Raw genomic sequence first — 18,567 nt, forward strand, 5'->3', positions numbered from 1 at the left:
GCAATCAAAATGTACACGCACATAGACAACACCCTGCACCCCCAGAGATCACTGCTAGTTTGACAAGCACCGACACAGGGGGCCCGATGCACACCTATTGCGTGCAGTCGTGGCTACAATGCGTTCAGCCTGGCTATATTTATTTATATTTATTTATTTATTCAATTTGTACAGCGCAACGCAAACCCTCAGGCTTCAGGGCGCTGCTTCAGCACTTGTACAAACTGTGCCATCTTGGCCAAAGCAAGTTAAAGCCCAGCACCCCATTCCGTTGTCTGCTAAGGTGGGGGCGGGGGACATGATTCTTATCCCCAGTGTCGTGGGTAATGTAATAGACAACATGGATGCCGAGACCACCCCACAGCTGGAAGCAGCTTGTGGGCAATGGTACTAGAGGAGAATTGCCAGGACAGTATCCCCATTGCTCTCATGCCACCCGCAATCCCTGCATTGTAATTCACACCTCAGTCCAGGCACGCAACACTATCTGGGCTTCATTCGCCCTAACCCCCAATGCCGGGCAGCCTATCGGGGGCTCTTGAGGGGTGGTGGAGGGCATGGGGAAGCCAGGCAGCGCCCTACACAACCAACACCTTCAGATAGGCCTCGCCATTACTTGCTTAACACATTTGTGTTTAGCCTGCGGACTACAAAGACATGTGTTACGCAACTGCCAGACCCTTCTTACACATTGCAACCCCAAGATTACCATGCAAGCTGGACCCAATACAAATCTGTATGTTGTCTTTAAATCCCTTCATGTTTTGGACAGTAGCGCTGGCACAGAAGTATATTAATTCTCCCATGTGCTGCTAATTTGACACTATTTGCCTAAAAATGTCTTGGGGGTGAGCGGGAAGGGGACCCCATGGAAGTAAGTTTGCCTCACCCTCAAAAGTCTCTGACGGTAACTCCAACGAAGCGCTGCCCCCACACATCCCGTGGTGTAGTTCAGCTGCACCACTTCCTCTGACCCCAATGCTTAATGTGATGGGGGTGTTTGCTAGGGCTCAGCCCTGGCACTTCTATTTGAGCCCCGGCACTTATTGTCTCAGACTCACTTTAATTATGGAATAGTGATGGCCAGTGCATCCATCCAACACAATGGGCAGGTGCAAGCTGTAGTTTAACCCCAAGCATGTCGACACTGCGGGGAGCAGCTATGGGTGGTGGCAGTAGTGGTGCCCATCCGCAGTGTCACAGGAGTGGCAGAAAATATTATGGCCCTGGCACTTCTGATTTTACAAATGAATCTTGTCTGACCCCCTAAGGTGGCAGAGGTTTGAAGTGTGCCGTGTCTGTGCCAGCATTGAGAGGAGACCAGGTCTGTAGACAGGCAGGCCTCGCCAGGTCCCCTCTGCCCAGACGGCTCGGCCACGCAGTGCGCAATTTTACGCCCGAATGGCCACCACCTGCCTTGGGCATCAGAATCACCACAGTGACGTGAGCAATCGCAGCCCTGCTCCCATCTATGCACTTAATCTAAGCACCCCCCTGTTCAAATATAGTGCAGTCGTGTCTGATAGCAAATTTAATCTGTTGCCCTCTGGATCTTGGGGTTCTGGGGGGGTGGTAAGACAGGAGCGCGAGAAGTGACCCATATCCCGATGTGTTAGGATGTGTGGGGCTGAAGCTAAACCTACTTTCCTCTACAGGGTGGCCACAAGTCGGCACAGCGGTTATCAATTGCCTCATGGCACCCCCCTTTCTATCCTGACACCACAAGGCCGCTCAGCGAAGTCATAACATCAAATGACAACAGCTTTCAACATCGTCACAATGGCTTTTGATTGAACGGCAACAGGTGTCATCAATACCGGCTTTCAGCAACATCGCGACAGCTTTCAATGGTGCGATGGCAGTCCGTTTTGATGACGTAAAAGGGAATTTGACTGTAACTCGGCGTCGTTCAATGACGTCACAGGTATATTTGATGACGTAGCCACAACTTTCCCAGTTTTTGACACAAACCAACAGCTTTTAAGGCAACCAACATTGATGTATGGTACCACTTCTGGTTCTAATTGCATCACAGCAGCTGTCAAGTGTGCCACAACCGCTGCTGATGGCATGAAACAGAGTTTGATGGCATCAAACAGCCATTGGTGGCATCACCGCTGCGTTGGATGGTTCCCTAACATATTATTTAAAAGGTGTGGCATCAAGAATACTGTCACCACGACTGTAAACTATGTCTCCATCATCAAATGCCACCAAGTGGCTTTCGGTGACATCACAGCAGCTAATGGCGGCATCTCAACAGCAGGCAATGGCGTCATGTAGCAGTACATGTCGTCAGACATATTTTGATGGCGTCACTACAGATGTCGGTGTCACAGCAGCACTGATGACATCAATACTGCCAGACGTGACGTCACAATATGTGTCAACGGCTTTGCGACTGTCGTCCTTGGCATCAAACAGATACAGTGGGCATCATGCATGCTGCCCATGTCACCACGAGAGCCATTTGGTGGCATTAGAAAGGACCCGATGGCAGTGAAACAGTTTCCGCTGGCATTTGCAGCAACTTCCGAATGCGCGATTGCTGAATCTGCAACAGCTTCCCGGGGGCAGCACCACGCAACAGCTGAGGCCACAGAACGGCGATCGAGCAAATCACAGCACGTTTCGGCGATATCGCGACAGCTTTCTGTGACAACACGTTTGCTTTCGGTGACACCGGCACGACCCTCGTTTCTGCAGCTGTGGGAGACATCTCTACAGCCGTTTTCCAGTCACTGCTCCTTGCTGGCTTTCCACGCCCGCTGCACCGTGGCTGTCGTGCGTGCCCCGTGTTATGCATGCATCGCACACACACGCGGCGGGCGGGCTGCGCGGTACAGAAGCAATCATTTCTTCAAAACGTGCCCCCTCGCCTATGCCAGCCTTCGCCTAAAATGCGGACAACTTCAGTCCTGCTTGCTCTCATAATGACAACATATCATATTTTCCATGCCCTGGCACCAGCCATCTGTATAGTGCCCGACATGCCACCCATGACCCCGTTCCACAATAGTCTAAATCGGAGGCATCCACTTGTATAACAAGGTGTCCAGTAGGTAACCCGACCTTTATAAATCGCCGAGACTGACCATTCACATAACGCGGACCTGAACGAAACATTGAATATACGTTATGTATGATTTATTACGGTCATGCAATTCTGATCGCCTTACATGCAATGGAGAGTTTTAATGTAATTTAAACATATAAGCACATGTCAGAGTGCCGAACAAACAAGGTATGGCAAGGTTGCCCCGAGCCCTACCTGAACAGCAGAGCTAACAGGTGTCATCCCCGTCTGACCGAAGTGCAGAGAGGGCAACCCCTGACAAGTAAGGGGACCCCCAGGTCCGAGCTCAGCTACCCCGGGGCCTCTCTCACATCTCTGCCTGCCCGGGTGCAGCTGGAGCCAGAGGCGGCCCTCAGGCGGGGGCTGGCCCTGTGTGGAGCAGGTGGGCGATCCGTCCAGACATCCTGGTGTTAGGGGGCAGCTCCGGTGCCTGAGCCCGCGGGGGTGCCTGTGGCGAGGATGAGTGCCTGCGAGGGACGGGTCCAGCCTATTGCCATTCAGGGGGTGGGCAGCGCTCCTGCCTCGCGGCCGCTCTGCCTGCTGCCAGTGTGCGTGTGCGAGGAAGCTGCTACAGCCGGCACTGTGGGAGGAGAGTGCTGCCGCGCTCCTGCGAGCGCAGGGGAGGAAGGCGGGGGTACAAATAGCAGCGGCGCCGGGCTCGAAAGTGGGATGGGTTCCACTCGCCGGCTCCCACCCCCAGACCCCCTCCCCGACCAAAGGAGCAGCCCACAGGGTCAGTTGCCCACCTCTGGAGACTTCAGGCAGAGGGCAGAAAACTGCCACGCCACGCGTGTGTCGGGGAATAAGCTGCCGGCAAGGTGCCTGTGAGGTTATGGCGAATGGCAACTTTGACGATGTTCTCCCCGCCGAGTTTACCTCTTTTTTCACCATAGATATCGGAGAGAGACCCCCCCCACGCCTTATACTCCCACACCCCATTATATACCGTAACTATATACCATCGCTGGTGTAAAAAAAAATAATGATATATGTTCGACAAAATTTGGTAACTTGCCATTCGGTGAAAGTGAGCAACACCACCTGTTCGTGCGTGTGCCTGAGAATGGTGTGTGTGCGAGTCTTCAGGGGTGACGCCGGTGTTTATCCATGTCAGGATGCTGCGCATGGGTCAGTGTGAGTATGTTGGCAAACAGTATGTGTGTATGTTGGCAACATAGGTCTACGACTGCTTTTCGTGTGTTCGCGTATGTTCTCGATGTTTACCTTGAAGCGCTTTGTGTGTCTAGCCTCCGGTGCGCGTGTTGGATGTTTGAGGTGATCTGTATGCGCAACGTATGGGCGGGCATTCATGTCGCCTGTGTGCACGATTATATGGGAATGACCCCCATTGTGCACCTAGGGCGTGTGGTCTGTGTGTTTGTGAGCGCGGTGTTTGTATGGGGAGCATGCGTGCGTGTGTGTTTACGCGATGAGATTGCGGGTTTTGCGTTTGAAATGCGTGTTTATTTCTCCTTCTGTGTGACCATGCGCGTTGCTTAAGGGGCACTTTGCCTGCCGTGTATGTGCGCGTGTAGCGTGTGCGCAGGCTGTGCTTGCAGGGATGGGTGCGTTATTGCGGGGGACGGCCAAGGTGGCGCGTGCGAGCAGCGGCGGCGATCATTAGCATTGTCTGCACCCGATCAGCTGCAACATTCAGGCAATTTCTGGAGCGATCGTTTACTTTTTCTGCTAATGTGACAGGATTGGTTGCTCTTGGAGGGGGGGGGGCCGCCACAGCCGGTGTATGCATGGAATCGAAATCACAGCTCTCTCCCTCTGTATCTCTCCCTCCACTGCATCGCCTTCCTTGGCGGGCCCCCCTTTTCCATCTTCCCCCGTGACGCCCCTCCTGCTTCCCTATCTCTCTTCTTGTTTCCCCTCAGTGCCCCTCTCTCCCCGCCTCCCTCTCTTTCTCCCCATCTAGCCCCCTTCTCGCCCCCTCTACCTTCCCGCCACTACACCGCCCCCGTTCATTATCCCCCCTCTCCCCACCTGCCGCTTTCTTGCTGTGCTCCCTTCCCTGTGTGCGCGCTCCAGCTCCCATTGGGATCTCTGCTTCATTTTCTCGTGTGCCCCCCACCCCCACCGACCCTCACAGCGTTGCACTCCGTCTCCATGCCCCCCCTTACCCCCCACCCCCGGCTGTGTTCCTTGTCACTGTGGACTGGGTGATCTACTTCACCCGTCCCTCGGCTCCTGTCTCTATTGCTTTCGAAGACAGCTCAGCGGGCTGTGCGTTCGTTGCTGTGCAGGTCCGGCGGCAGGGCAGGGCAGGTCAGCTGTCATCTGTGTGCCACCTGCGATCTCACCCTCTACTCATCCATTCATCCTTCCCAGGTTTATATGTACAATGTGCTCAGCAGCGGATGTTAAACTGTTCTTTACACCCCAAGAAGTGGGATGAATCTGCCCCCCCACCACTCCCCACCGGCTCTATTCGAGTGCCATCCTCCCTCATTCTTTCTTTGACGTATCTCTCGGGAAACTAGGCTGAGTAGTGTGGGCTCCCCTTTGCTGTTTCCTATCCCCTACACTATGGAATGAATTACAAACAGTTTTAGTTGTGGAAAAATTATAGGCCTTAGGCATTTATTTTACACAGAAAATACACAACCAAAAATACATAACAACAATGTGCTTTTGGGCACTTCGTGTCCAGGCTTGGAGATGCCAAACCTTCTCCTCAGCAAGTCTTTGTTACCCATGGGCATCGTTCCTGGACACGTGCCGCCTACGACTTTCTTCTACCGTGTAAGCAGAAAGTACTCAGCGTTCCGGCTCCTCCTTGGTTCGTCTTCTTTCGTTTTTTTGTAGGGGGTGGGTTAGGTGGTTAAATGTTTTGTATCCCCCTTTTCCAGGCCCTAGGAGCTTACCCGAATGAGGTGAGCTCCTTACCTGGATTGTGCTTTCCCCTTCTCTTGGGGGACTATTTATACCTCCAGCCCCTTTGTTATTCTCTTGGGGGGCTGGACTTCCCATGGCCCCCCTGTTGCTTCCCCTCACACCTTTCCTGGTGTTGTGGGCTGTTTCCCTGGCAAAGCTGGGGTGGGGTGTGCCACCTGGCCGCCCCTCCCCTTGTGCTTTTGCACCCTTTTTCCCCCACCCTGCGCCTAACCCCCCAGGCCCTCCATCGTGCTGTACTTTGTACGGCCCGGGGCCTGGGGCATAGGCTGAGTAGTGTGGGCCCCCCTTTGCTCCTGTTTCCTATCCCCTTCACTATGGAATGAATTACAGACAGTTTTTGTTGTGGAAAAATTATAGGCTGTAGGCATTTATTTTCTACAGAAAATACACAACCAAAAATACATAACAACAATGTGCTTTTGGGCACTTCGTGTCCAGGGTTGGAGATGCCAAACCTTCTCGTCAGCAAGTCTTTGTTACCCTTGGGCATCTGTTCCTGGACACGTGCCACCACACCTGAGTGGGCGTTGCCTCGGCTGCTCAGATCCCCCCACAAAAGCGCCTCTATCTGCATCCCCGCTCCTCTAGGGCCCTGAAAATATTGTCTGAAAAAACCCCCATCCCTTTGCTAGACAGGTGCGGCCTGTCCTGATGAAACATCTCTGGGTTATTTTGGGAAAGACCGTGCTTTATAAAATGGAGGCCTGTGTTCCTGCAGTCTTTCTCCACTGCTTTATTTAGCTTTTTCCTTGCTGTTTCGATGGCCTGCCTCCGATGTGCCCCATACCAGATTCTACCTTACCTATTCATTGAAACATTGTGACCTCCACCCTCCAAACTTCTTCACACCCTTTGCTCACAGGCCCCCTGCCCATGCTGATGTGGCTGCTCCTATTCTAAATGGGTGGGTCCCAAATTCAGCTGGATCCCACCCTGCCTTGGCTACTGTTTTGTTTAATACAGCCTGGAACTGATACCCGCTGAGTGCGCCGCCGTCCCTGTGTATTAGCAATTGCCCGCCGACCGGAGGTCGGATCTCTAGAAATGCTTGGGTGATGCATCTGGGACAGTGGTCCTTCTCTCTGATGCAGTTGAGGTCTATTGCTCTCCCCTTTCCTGCCTGGTCAGTTTTGGATTTCCTCAACAGTAAGGACATACCTTTGGATCCTATGCTAACATAGCTTTTTGCCAGGCCATCCCCTGCTATCGTATTTCGGGCTACTAGCTCCCCTGTCCTGAAGGCCCCGGAGTATGCTAGGGTAAATGCTGCCCTAAACAGAGCTGTCTCATATTCGCTGCTACACGTGCTTTCGCATACTTTATTAGCAGGCTGTTTGTTGGATCCGTTACACCGGCTACTTTTGTGGTGTATGCAAGTGCGGCTAAGTGTGCTGCCACTGAGCTTTTCCTTTTCCCTTTGGCAAATGCTCCTTCCAATAATTCACACATTTTGGCCATTGTAATGTTACCCACATCTTGTACTCCTGTTTCCACCAATACATTATTCACATGCTTTCCGTACTGCTTACCCTTTTTGTACAATAGGACGTTCCTGCCAATTTTTCTATGAGTCGTCCAGATGCCTGTGGCTTTTCCTTTTGGAACCCATGCCTTTTTTGGTGTGGGCTTTATTTTTTTTCATTTGTTTTTTTCTTTTTGCATCCGGCCTCAGCTCCCTGAACCTATCCCACTGAAAATGGGACAAGGTGTCAGCCACCACATTTGTTTCTCCAGCGATGTGCCTTGCCCTTATGCCTACATTGTTTTTCAAACATTCTAGTGTGATGGCTCTCATCAATTCCAATACCACTGGACATGATGCACTCCCTTTATTTAACACGTGCACCACTGCCATGTTATCTGACCAAACTGCCATTTCTTTGTTATTTAGCTCTTTTTCCCATGCACACAATGCTACCCAGATTGGAAAATGCTCCAGCAGCCTGATATTCCTAGTCCACGCTGCCTCCTGCCATGACCTTGCCCATTTCTCTGTGCACCACTCTCTTCCTAGTATTGCCCCAAAACCAAAACCCCCGGCTGCATCCGTGAACAAGACTCTTTTCTCCTCCTCGTTGATGGGCGAGCGCCAGCTCACTGACCCATTAAATGACCTCAGGAATTCTCCCTAAACTTCCATGTCTTTTTTGATTCCCCCTCCTATCCTGACTCTGTGGTGCCCCATCTTGGCCCCTCTTGTTCTTAGATCAATGCTCCTTTGAAAATTATTATTATTTTATTTTCTGTGGTATGACACTTGCTGCAAAGTTATAGCTTTCCCGCCAATACTTGTAATTCTCTCACAGTGGCATTGTTTCTCCCTTTTTAGTTTATTAATTGTTTCCAGCAGGTCTGCCACTTTCTCCTCAGGGATCCGGCATACCCCCTGCTGTGAGTCAATTTCTAGCCACAAAAACTGTATTGTCTGTGTTGGGCCCATGGTCTTTTCCTCTGTCAGCGGGAAACCCTATTTGTTTGTTATCTCTACAAATTTGTTCAACGTGGCATTGTACAATTTTGACCCTTGGGGCCCTACAAATAAAAAATCGTCCAGGTAATGGACGACCCTGGCCTCCACCATCTCCTTTGTGAGTGCCCATTGCCGGAATGAGCTCACTCTTTCAAAATATGCACATGAGATGGCGCATCCCATGTGGAGGCATTTGTTGATGAAATATTTTCTCTCCCATTGCAAACATAGCCATTTCTGTGACTCTTTGTTGACAGGTAACAGTCGGAAGGCTGATTTAATATCCGCCTTTGCCATCCATTGGGCGCTCGTTTGTTCCAGAGACATGAAACGCTTACCCGAGTGAGGCAAAACGTTTCTTATCCCCCCTTTCCAGGCCCTAGGAGCTTACCCGAATGAGGTGAGCTCCTTACCTGGATTGTGCTTTCCCCTTCTCTTGGTGGACTACTTATACCCTCAGGCCCCTTTGTTATTCCCTTGGGGGGCCAGACTTCCCATGGCCCCCCTGTTGCTTCCCCTCACACCTTTCCTGGTGTTGTGGGCTGTTTCCCTGGCAACGCTGGGATGGGGGGCGCCACCTGGCCACCCCTCCCCTTGTGCTTTCGCGCCGTTTTTTCCCCCACCCTGCGCCTAACCCCCCAGGCCCTCCATTGTGCTGTACTTTGTATGGCCCGGGGCCTGGAGCATTTGCATCTGCCTCCTTTGCCGCCCCAGCACCCCCATACGCCCCTCAGTGTCTGCCCCGTCACCCTCTGCTGTTCTGCACATCCCACCGTCTGTGCATTTCACGCTCCTCCTCGCTTCTTGCTCTCCTTTGTCTACCCTTCCTTCCTGCCCCTCGCCTGTGTGGTTTGCCCCAGTTCTCGCTCCCTACCCGCTGCCCCTGCTCTTTGATTCTCTGATTCTCTAACTAGCGCGCCACTGCATGGCCGTCTTTCTCTTAACCTTCCTCTGTCTCCCCCATCCAATACAGGTTAAACAAAAAATCGACCATGCAATTAAACTGCTATTAAAAATAATACTAATAGTGCTCCTACTAAGGATAACTTCACCTCAATCCCATCCCAACCTTACAACCTATGTCGGTCGATCTACTTGCAATATTTAAGAGAGAAGTGGGTTCTAGTTTTGGAACTCTCCTGTGCTAAATTCTGTTTGATGGTTTTGTAGTCCTGTTTTTTATGTGCAAGGTCACAGGTAGGTAGGGGTGAACCCACAACCCTGGAAAAGTTAAGAGAAACAGTCCTGGTTACCGCGCAGTTCCTCTTTTGAGAAACCTTTGTATAAATTGGTTCCCACACTAATTGCAGTGTTTTACAGTGACGTTTTTATTGTAGTGTAGCCCTTAAGGTTGGAATGTTCCAGGCCTATTTCCCACTTGTCAATCCATTTAAATGAGGGAATGGTCTAACCTTTTGGGAGTTTCCTGAATAAGGCTTCGCAGATGAAGCTTCTTCCGTTATTCGGGCATACTCTGGTGAGAACCGGCTCGTCCCTTTCATTTATCTGAAGGGGGAAAAACATCTGTTCCCCCTTTATCTGGATGTCGGTCAAAATTTGAGGTGGTTTTTTATCATTGTTTGTCATAGGATTTTGATTTTCCCTTGATTGTGGATTGGTATAAAACTTCAGAGTATTTCCCTCCAGTGTTGAATGCTACTTAAAACTGGGAGGGTGGTTGCTTTTCAAGAACGGAGAAGGGTTCCCATCAGCAGGTTGTTCTTCTACAGAGATGACAGTGATGTCTGGGACTTGATTGTTCCAAAAAATGGAATTCTATTTCTTTGCACTACTGTCCAATCATGTGCCATTCAAACTCACATCATTTTTGCTCTGTTTTTAATTTGATTGTCCACTTAGTCTGAGACCGTAGGACCTTGTTCACACAGTTAATCAGGGGTGATAACCTCTGAAGGAGGTCATTCCCCAGTAGACAAGGTGTGTCCACTGGAGTGCCGATTAGCTCCGGTAATTTCCATTGAAGTTTTGTAGTTGTCCGGGGAGAGGTTTCAGGAGAATTTGGTGACTCTTCCCCTTTCTGAATTTAATTGGTCAAAGGCCTTTTTGGACAGGAGGGTGGTTTGGGATCCATTGTCCACCAGCATTGATAATACACACTGACCCTGTACCTTGACAGAAGCATAAAACCTTCCTTCTCTCTCCTCAAGGAGGCAAAGAAAATTAGCATTCTGTGCCAACTTGGTGGTTAACATTTTTATATGGAACTTCAACACTGTGTGATCTTGGACAGTTTTGAGTCTGGGAAACTGTAAAAAAAATGCACCCAGAAACAGGTGGGATTGGGAAGTCTCCTTTTCCCACAATTATTTGCTGTCCCCTTTTTCCTGAAGACAGTTACACAAACATGTTTGGGGGGATCCCTCCGAGATTTGTGGGTCCTCTGGGTGACATTGTTTGGGTTGAAGAGCTTCTTGCTCTGAGTCGGTTTCCATACTTACCCCATCAAAATCAGGGTTTGTTCCCTGAATCCTACTCGCATGTTTCTCATTTGAAAGGGATGATGCAGACTTCCTCCAAAAAGTGTGTTGTCTTTGGCTTTCGATTTCTCCTACTTACCCTCTGCTCTCTAGGTTCTAGCTTTTTGGGGGTAGAAGATTTATGTTCAGGTTCAGAGGTTCCCAGGGGTTTTGTTCAGTTGGGAAAGGTAGCTTCCTCTAGGGCTTCGCATCTGCCTTCCACCAGGTGCCCTCCAGTTGAGGGTTCTGCTGAGCAAGGTATTCAGTTAGTTGTTGGAGTTGCCCCTCCAGTTGTGACATTTCTTATGGTTGGTAGAGAGGTCTTGATTTATACATTTGCTGCACCTGAAGGGGTAGCTGTCCCTTCTCCCAGAGTAGCTTGGGTATTGAGAGTTTACCTTGTAGAGAAGGAGTCAAGTACCCCCACCTCAATCGACCCGCCCATTTTACCTGTATGCTGGAAACCAGAGTATGTGACGTATACAGCACAGCTGAATCGACAAAGAGCAGAATATGGACTCAGTCCAGTACCAGTGAAAGGGTCAGTACCTAAGAGAATCTGGGAACCAAGGTAACCATTGAGAAAACCCTATCTGCATACAAAGAACTATGATGGCCATCTGAATGAAAGCCCTGAAGAAGCACAGCCAATAAACGGCAAGGATGAATGGTAGTATCACTAAACATTGCCAAGTATATGTTACATGGAGCTGAAGATGAAGTACATAAAAAAGATGCAGTGACTATAGAATGCAGATAATCTGTAAGGCATCAAGAAAGTAATAATGATAAGTGATATCTTGGGCTGAAGGTGAAGAAGCTTATGCCATAGAAAGTGATGAAGATATCAAATCATTTTACACGTGTACAGATGCAGAAGAAACACAAGCAGCAAAGTAATCGTGAAGCTAGCTCTAAGCTTATAGTAAATAGACTGCGGCAAGCGCTAACGTGTACATACATAGGAATGAGAGAATTACGGATGTTTCCATTAAATGTATTATAGCAGGTTGGACATTAGCAAAAAGGCCTCAGTTCAGTTTGTCGCAGTTAAAAAGCAGACATTGAATTACAAGCAGAGCATCAGTGAAAGGTGAGGCTGAGCGATCCAAGAAGCCAAGGTGTTATCAAAACTGGAGTAAACTGACTTTGGATACAAAATCATGTGAAAGAACAAACCTCCTGTTCAAAGGAATGAACATAACAAGGAAGACGTCAGAGGTCTATTAGAAAATAATATTAAATACACAAAAAGGCTTGATTTTATGGTCTCTAGTCACCTGAAAGCATAAAGTTGGATGAACGAGATGGTCACACCTACGCATTAAGGCAGACTGTGCTTCTCACTCCCTAATTTTCTCAGAGCTAAGAATACTCTCAAGGACGAAGTTCACAGGCCTAATTGCGAGTAGACCACTGAGGTGATGATGGATTGATATGCTAATTTTTAGGAAGCTGAAGTTAAGGTAACCTCACTAGCATCTGGATAGCCAGCCTGCAGGCTGCTAAAGTAGGTGGAAAAGTACTGAAGGTGGATAGAGTGCCAACCAATTGAAGAGGACCTGCGTATTCAAAGGTCTTATAGTGTGTACACCAATGGGACGTTGTGTATTTAGTGATGTTCATAGTGGTCATTTTGAAGGGAGGGCCTAGTTGCCCCACCTGATATTAAGTAACCAATCACATAGTTAGACTTTTTAGACTAGTATGGATCATATACTTAGACGTTCACTCAGAACCAATAGCTCATGCTTATAAGATTTTGTAGTTGCCACGTAGGATGACGTTAGTGAGCATGTTATTTAGATGTCATTGATGACACATTTTGTTTATTAAAAGTGCATTTTTTTTTTCTCAAAGTACTTTGATTGCGAATATCGAGCAATTGCATTGATGTTCGTTATGCTTCCTGTTTTAGATAATTGATATTAAAACAGTCTTCCTTTTGTCAACCTTCTGAGTCGGCTCTATTATTGATGTATGAGTAAGGTGTGCTTCACCATCCATCTCGAGGATAAATGCTACTCATCAAAGGGGATGGAATATCCAGTTCACTTGGTAGCAGAGAGAGGATGGTTTAAGAGCCATCGATCTGAGTAGACTTTAGAGTTTCGGAAATATCGTACAACCTTTGCCATTCGACTGAAAAGACGTGAAGCTCCTCGTGGATAGTGGTTAGTGTAAAGTAAATAAAATCTTCCAAAATCGGGTGTGAACGGTCCCCTAGTTTGCATAGAATCCCCCCCACTTCTACGTGAAGCGGATCGATCAGAAGGTTGAAGAGGCGGTAAAAAAGGTGGACGATCCCGAGGGTCAGAAGATGAAATTTGATATTGGTGAGTAAAAACCAGAGTGAGTTGAAAAATGCATGGGTAATGATTGAAGAAAGAAAAAGTAACGGAGGGTGGCAGGATAAAATATAACACAAGAATAAGTGTAAAATATATGTGGGAATGAGATAGTGGGCCTCATTATAAGTTTGCAGGTCCGGGAACTACGGTACCGGTAAGCATGCCGGTACCTTAGTTCCCAGACCGGCAAACTACGAGTTCTGCTCGTGTGTGCCATTTCACCGCCAGGACTGGCCTGGCGGCCGTACCGGCACCTGTGAGCAGAGAATTCTGGATGCACAGGCACTGTTGATAACTGTGCCTGTGCATCCGGCTTCCCCGTTCCCATTGAGCCCTAAGGGGCTCAAATGGGAATGAAGAAGAATTTTTTGCAGCACCCAGGAATGGGCTACTGCCAGCCTCGTAATGAGACCCATTGACTCGAGTGTGGACGAGAAATAATATAAATCGTGAGAGAGGCCACCATAAGAGAACACGCCCTGCACTGCATTTTCTACAAAGTAACAGAAGAAGTTTGAACCCAGAGTCCCATAGTGGAACGGTAGGAGACGGAACCGAATAAAGACAGTTTCAAAGGGGTTAATTTAAACTTCATTTGAAGTATTTCTTGAGGGCAAGACGAGTCTTAGAAAAAAGATTGTAAAGGATTTTTGTAACCGGTTGAGTTTGTCTGTTTGTTTTATTTGGATTTTGTGTATGATGATGTCATAAGTGGAAAACATTATTTGATTAATTAGAATTGAACATGATGGTTATTTTTAGTAAGATTAAAGTAAAAAATTGTAGTTAGCGGGATTGGATCTTGTGACGATTGGTACTCGCTCATATTATATTATTTTTATGAAACATACCTTTTAAATCCATGATTGAAAATAAACAAGTGTTACACTAAGTTAAGAAAATACAAGTCAAGAATGCAGGATATTACTCCACTTGTGCATCTCTTTAAGCAGTTACTGAAGCATGCACCGAAGCTCAAACAATATAGTGCGGAATGGGTTAAAATGTTTATGCCGTGGCCCAAAGGAGGTTCACTATCAAAGGCAGCTCTGCAGCATATGACGACATATCTGCATGCAGCATACACAGGGAAGAAGCTAGAGAAGCGATTAGCTAGTTTAGAGCTTTGGAAGATGTATCAACAAGAGAAAGATGAGGAGCCTCCTATAGTTTGGATACTTAATATATGCAGAGCTGGGGTGAAGAGCCTTCTGTTACCCTCACCCCAGCTGAAATAGGAGACGAGGAGAGCAAGAAAGACGATGGGTTATACCCATTAAAGGGGCTTAAAGCAGCAACAGGATATAGTAACCCGGCATATGAGACACCTGTGCTAAGCAGTGACAAGAGCACAGAGAAAAATACTGAGAAAGATGTAATCCCTAAGGTCCAAAGGGACAAGGAGAGACGTGATAAGGAAAGAAGTGATCAAACAAGTACATCTCTAGATATAGGAAGAGAGATAAAACGATGAAAAGGAGAAAGAGACAAGGCTGATGAGACAGCGCTTTTACAGAACAAATGGACGGGCGGTCAGATTTTATTAAAACTAGATGGTAAGAGCATTAAGGATGTAAGACAAAAAGAAGATCAAGGCAAACAAGACAAAAAAGATAAGGAAAGAGAGGAACGATTGAAAGATGAAGGAGCGAAAAGAAAGGATAAGCAAAGATGAGAGCAGTTATACCAAGAAGAGCAGTCAAGAAAATAAGAGAGAGCAGAAGAGCAAATAAAATGCGTTAAAAGATAGAGAGCGATCGATGAGCAGGAAAGGTTAGAACAAAAAAAAGAATAGAAGCTGGAGAACAGAAATACAGGGATAATAGAAAGGACGAAAGGATGAGGAGATACTCAGGGCAAATGAGAGAAGGGATATGAAGAAAAAAGAAGAAGACAGAGTACAAGAGGAAGCAAGGAAACTAAGAGAATTTGATGATGATATGGAACATAAAAGAAGGCAGAGAGCACGCGATCTTAATCGCCTGGAAAAGGAGATAAGAGATCCTGAGCCAGAAGTAGTATGGGATGACATCCAAGAATTTTTCCCAGAGTACGAGTCATTACCAGGCCCGTCTAAATTAAATCTAGAAGACGAGTTTGAATCTAGGAGCATTGGGGAAGCAATCGATAAAGTATATCATGAAATGAAAGCCCAGAAAGAGTTAAAGGGAAAAGGAAAAAACAATTGACTTGTGAGTACTCAGTTGTATGACACAGAAGGAGCCTCATGTAGTCCGAGGCCAAAGGAGCTGTCTCTAGATAGACTGACTCTGAGCAAAGATGACGACGAGAGAAGTTGCACGTGTTAGGCATAGGAAATGTCAGACAAAGACAGAGACACCTTCCATGGGGAAGGAAGAAGGAAGTATGTGGCCCTGAGGGATGTTTTTCAATGGGGAAAGAAGTCAGATGGTCAGATTTAAACGCACCTGTAACCAGAGTGCCAGAGCCACTGACACAGTCAGATCGACCCAAAGGGCAATTCCACAGTGAAAGGGGAGAATCGCCACCTTATGTGAGCAGATTAATATCACAACCTGGTAGAAGGCGATGTGGTAATATCGTTCTTGCATTGGACAGATGAATGATGAGAGATGAGAATGAGTTTGGGGCATCACAGGTACCCTTGTTAGAGAAAGGAGGGGTTAGACTGCAGTATATACCGTGGCCCTAAATGGATAATGTAAGCTGTAAACTCCCTAGTTTAACTTTGGGCGCTGGGAAATGGATACATGAGTTAGAGAAAATGACGGGAGGAAACACGTTGGCTATAGGGGACATTAAGGGTCTCCTCATCGCCATACTTGGTGAGAGAGCTGATGACGTGTGGACAATGGCAGGGTACCCTGGTGTGACTATAGTCAACATTGCCCATGATGGAGCACCTTTCAATAACTGTAGGGTGGCAGTCTGGAAAGCGCTTAGAGTACTGTATCCAGACACGTCCAATATGGGAGCCATAATGATGAAAAAGATGGGGGACAGAGATGATCCACTGATTTACATTCATAATTTTCAGGAATCCTGGGCTTTGGAAACGTATGAGTCTTGGGCTAAATCTATACCAGTATTCCATCATATATTATGCCAGGGGCTACAGGAACCTGTACAGAAGCAACTCAAGAAATTAGTCGGTATAGAAGCCAAACCGTGGTTGGAGATTCAGCTGACCATTGCACAGGCTCTTGCAGGAAAAGAATCACAAAAAAATATGATGCCCGGAAGGGTGAGGAGGCAAAATGAGTGCAGAAAAAATGGTCTAAATATGCCATTCAAGGGGCGATGTTGACGAGTGTAGATGGACCCAATCCACAGCAAAATGCAAGTATGCCACAGGTGAATAACCAAAGGCAGTTTGACCAGAGTAATAATGGGTTTACTCCACATGGAAGGGGTCGATTGTGAGGACGAGGTTTTCAGAATAATCAAGGAAACTGGCAGAATAATCGGGGAGGCTTTCAGAACAATCAAGGTGGATTTCAAAATATGCAGAATGACGGTCAGAACACACAGGATGGGCAGATTAGAAGGCCAACCTACATGTTGGAATTGCAGGATGACGGGGCATTTTTCTTGCATGTGTAGAAGTCAAGGGTTTGTGCAAAATTATCAATTTTCAAGAGGGGGATTTCATACCCGCCTGCATATTCGCAACAGTATAGTGATGGATTTGCTCAGAATCAAATGATGCAGCAGAAGCAAGCACCGAGAGTTCACCAAGGCTTGCAGATACAACAGGTAGCAGTGGCTACGCCACAAGGGCAGTCGCAGCATGCGCCCATGCAGATTCATCAGAGTACAAGTACAGGGCAGTTAACAACACCTAGGATGGGGAGTGTCACAGTTAGTGGAGCAAATCTGTTTTCAGGTAACAGAAGGAGTCTGTACCCGCAATAGGACAGCTCACTGGGAGTCCTGATGTGTTCAGTCCTATCCGTGATGCCAAATCCTCATGAGGAACCAAGGATAGACGTGACTATAGGGGGCAGGAATGTTTCATTTTTAGTAGACAAGGGTGCAACATGCTCATGTATATGTGAGGGAAAGTCTTTAATGCCTGGAACCACCATGAATACTCAAGGCTTTTCAAGAGCTACAAGAAGAGTTCCTTTCACTGAAGAGTTACCGGTCTCTATAGGAGAGTGTGATATGAAGGTGCCTTTGCTATACTCTCGGCAGACACCTGTCAATATATTGGGTCGAGATTTGATGATGAAGCTCATAATGACGACCTAGTTTACCGATGAATGCATAGTGTGCTCAATACCAGGAATGCATTACTTAAACGTGTGTGAAATTATTAGAGCATTTGCACGACAAATAGCCATGAGAGCAATGCCTATAGAGCCAGAAGTGTTTCATTATGGAGTATGTGTTCTGTTGGCATATCTGCCATGCTTAGCATGCAGAGCAATGAGAATACCTGATACATTTCTGTTTAGAACAAAGATACCTATGCAAGAAGAAGAAGGGCAAGTGTTTCCCTTAGAGTTACAAGCAGCCATAATGCGAGGTGAAATAGCTTTGCTTGATGGGAATGATGACAAAGGCAGACAATGGTGTGCAGTGATTGCCATCGGAGAAGGTTACAGATTAACTGATGCCACCGATGAGGGCATATTTGGCGATTATCCATCTGATGATGAAGTGATATTTGAGATGAGTATTACTTATTGGTTAAAGGCAATCAAACACGAGGTACCTCAGAAAATGATGATAGCAGAGCAACGTCCCAAGTATTTTGAGGAAGACATGACGAAAGTGCTAGCTTCATTATGAACCGCAGGCCCCTATGAAGTAGGTCTATTAAAGGGGGTCGACGGAGTGAAGATTAAACTGAAACCAGGAGCAATTTTACCTCGAGCCCGACAGTATCCCATGTCTCGCGAGGCAGAAGAAGATATTTTCAAGACAATTTCTGACATGATGGAGCAGGGTATCTTAGTGATGTCAGAGTCACAGTGTAATACTGCTGTATATCCCATCAACAAATCTAAGGGGTGGTCTTGGAGACTAATTTTTGATTTAAGGCTGATAAACCAAATTGTAGAAGCCGAGTTCCATATAGTCCCTAACCCGTCTACAATTCAATGTAATATACCTGGTGGAGTACGATATTTCAATGTGCTTGATTTGATTTCATGTCATTTACATTCAGACAAACACGACTGAAAAGTACTCGTTTGCCCTAGGGGTATTGCAAGTCTCCATCGATTTTCAATAGAGTCCTGCAGATGGACTTAAGCAATATTGATTCGGAAAAGTGTTGTTCTGCAATACATGGATGAC

At 47.3% G+C, this 18,567-nt stretch overlaps 1 protein-coding gene across 2 annotated transcripts in view; it reads right to left on the bottom strand.

The window, feature by feature from the left end:
• CHRM2 (cholinergic receptor muscarinic 2) overlaps positions 1 to 3,682 on the bottom strand; it is a 954,551-nt gene extending 950,869 nt beyond the window's left edge. For both annotated transcript variants that reach the window (XM_069628762.1, XM_069628763.1), the window contains exon 1: positions 3,272 to 3,682. The gene's annotated coding sequence lies outside the window, so the exon portion shown is untranslated. The remainder of the gene's footprint in view (positions 1 to 3,271) is intronic.
• Between the last annotated feature and the right edge of the window lie 14,885 nt (positions 3,683 to 18,567).

Source organism: Ambystoma mexicanum, chromosome 12 (assembly GCF_040938575.1).
Source record: "Ambystoma mexicanum isolate Mex_15411 chromosome 12, UKY_AmexF1_1, whole genome shotgun sequence".
Lineage (NCBI taxonomy): Eukaryota > Metazoa > Chordata > Amphibia > Caudata > Ambystomatidae > Ambystoma > Ambystoma mexicanum.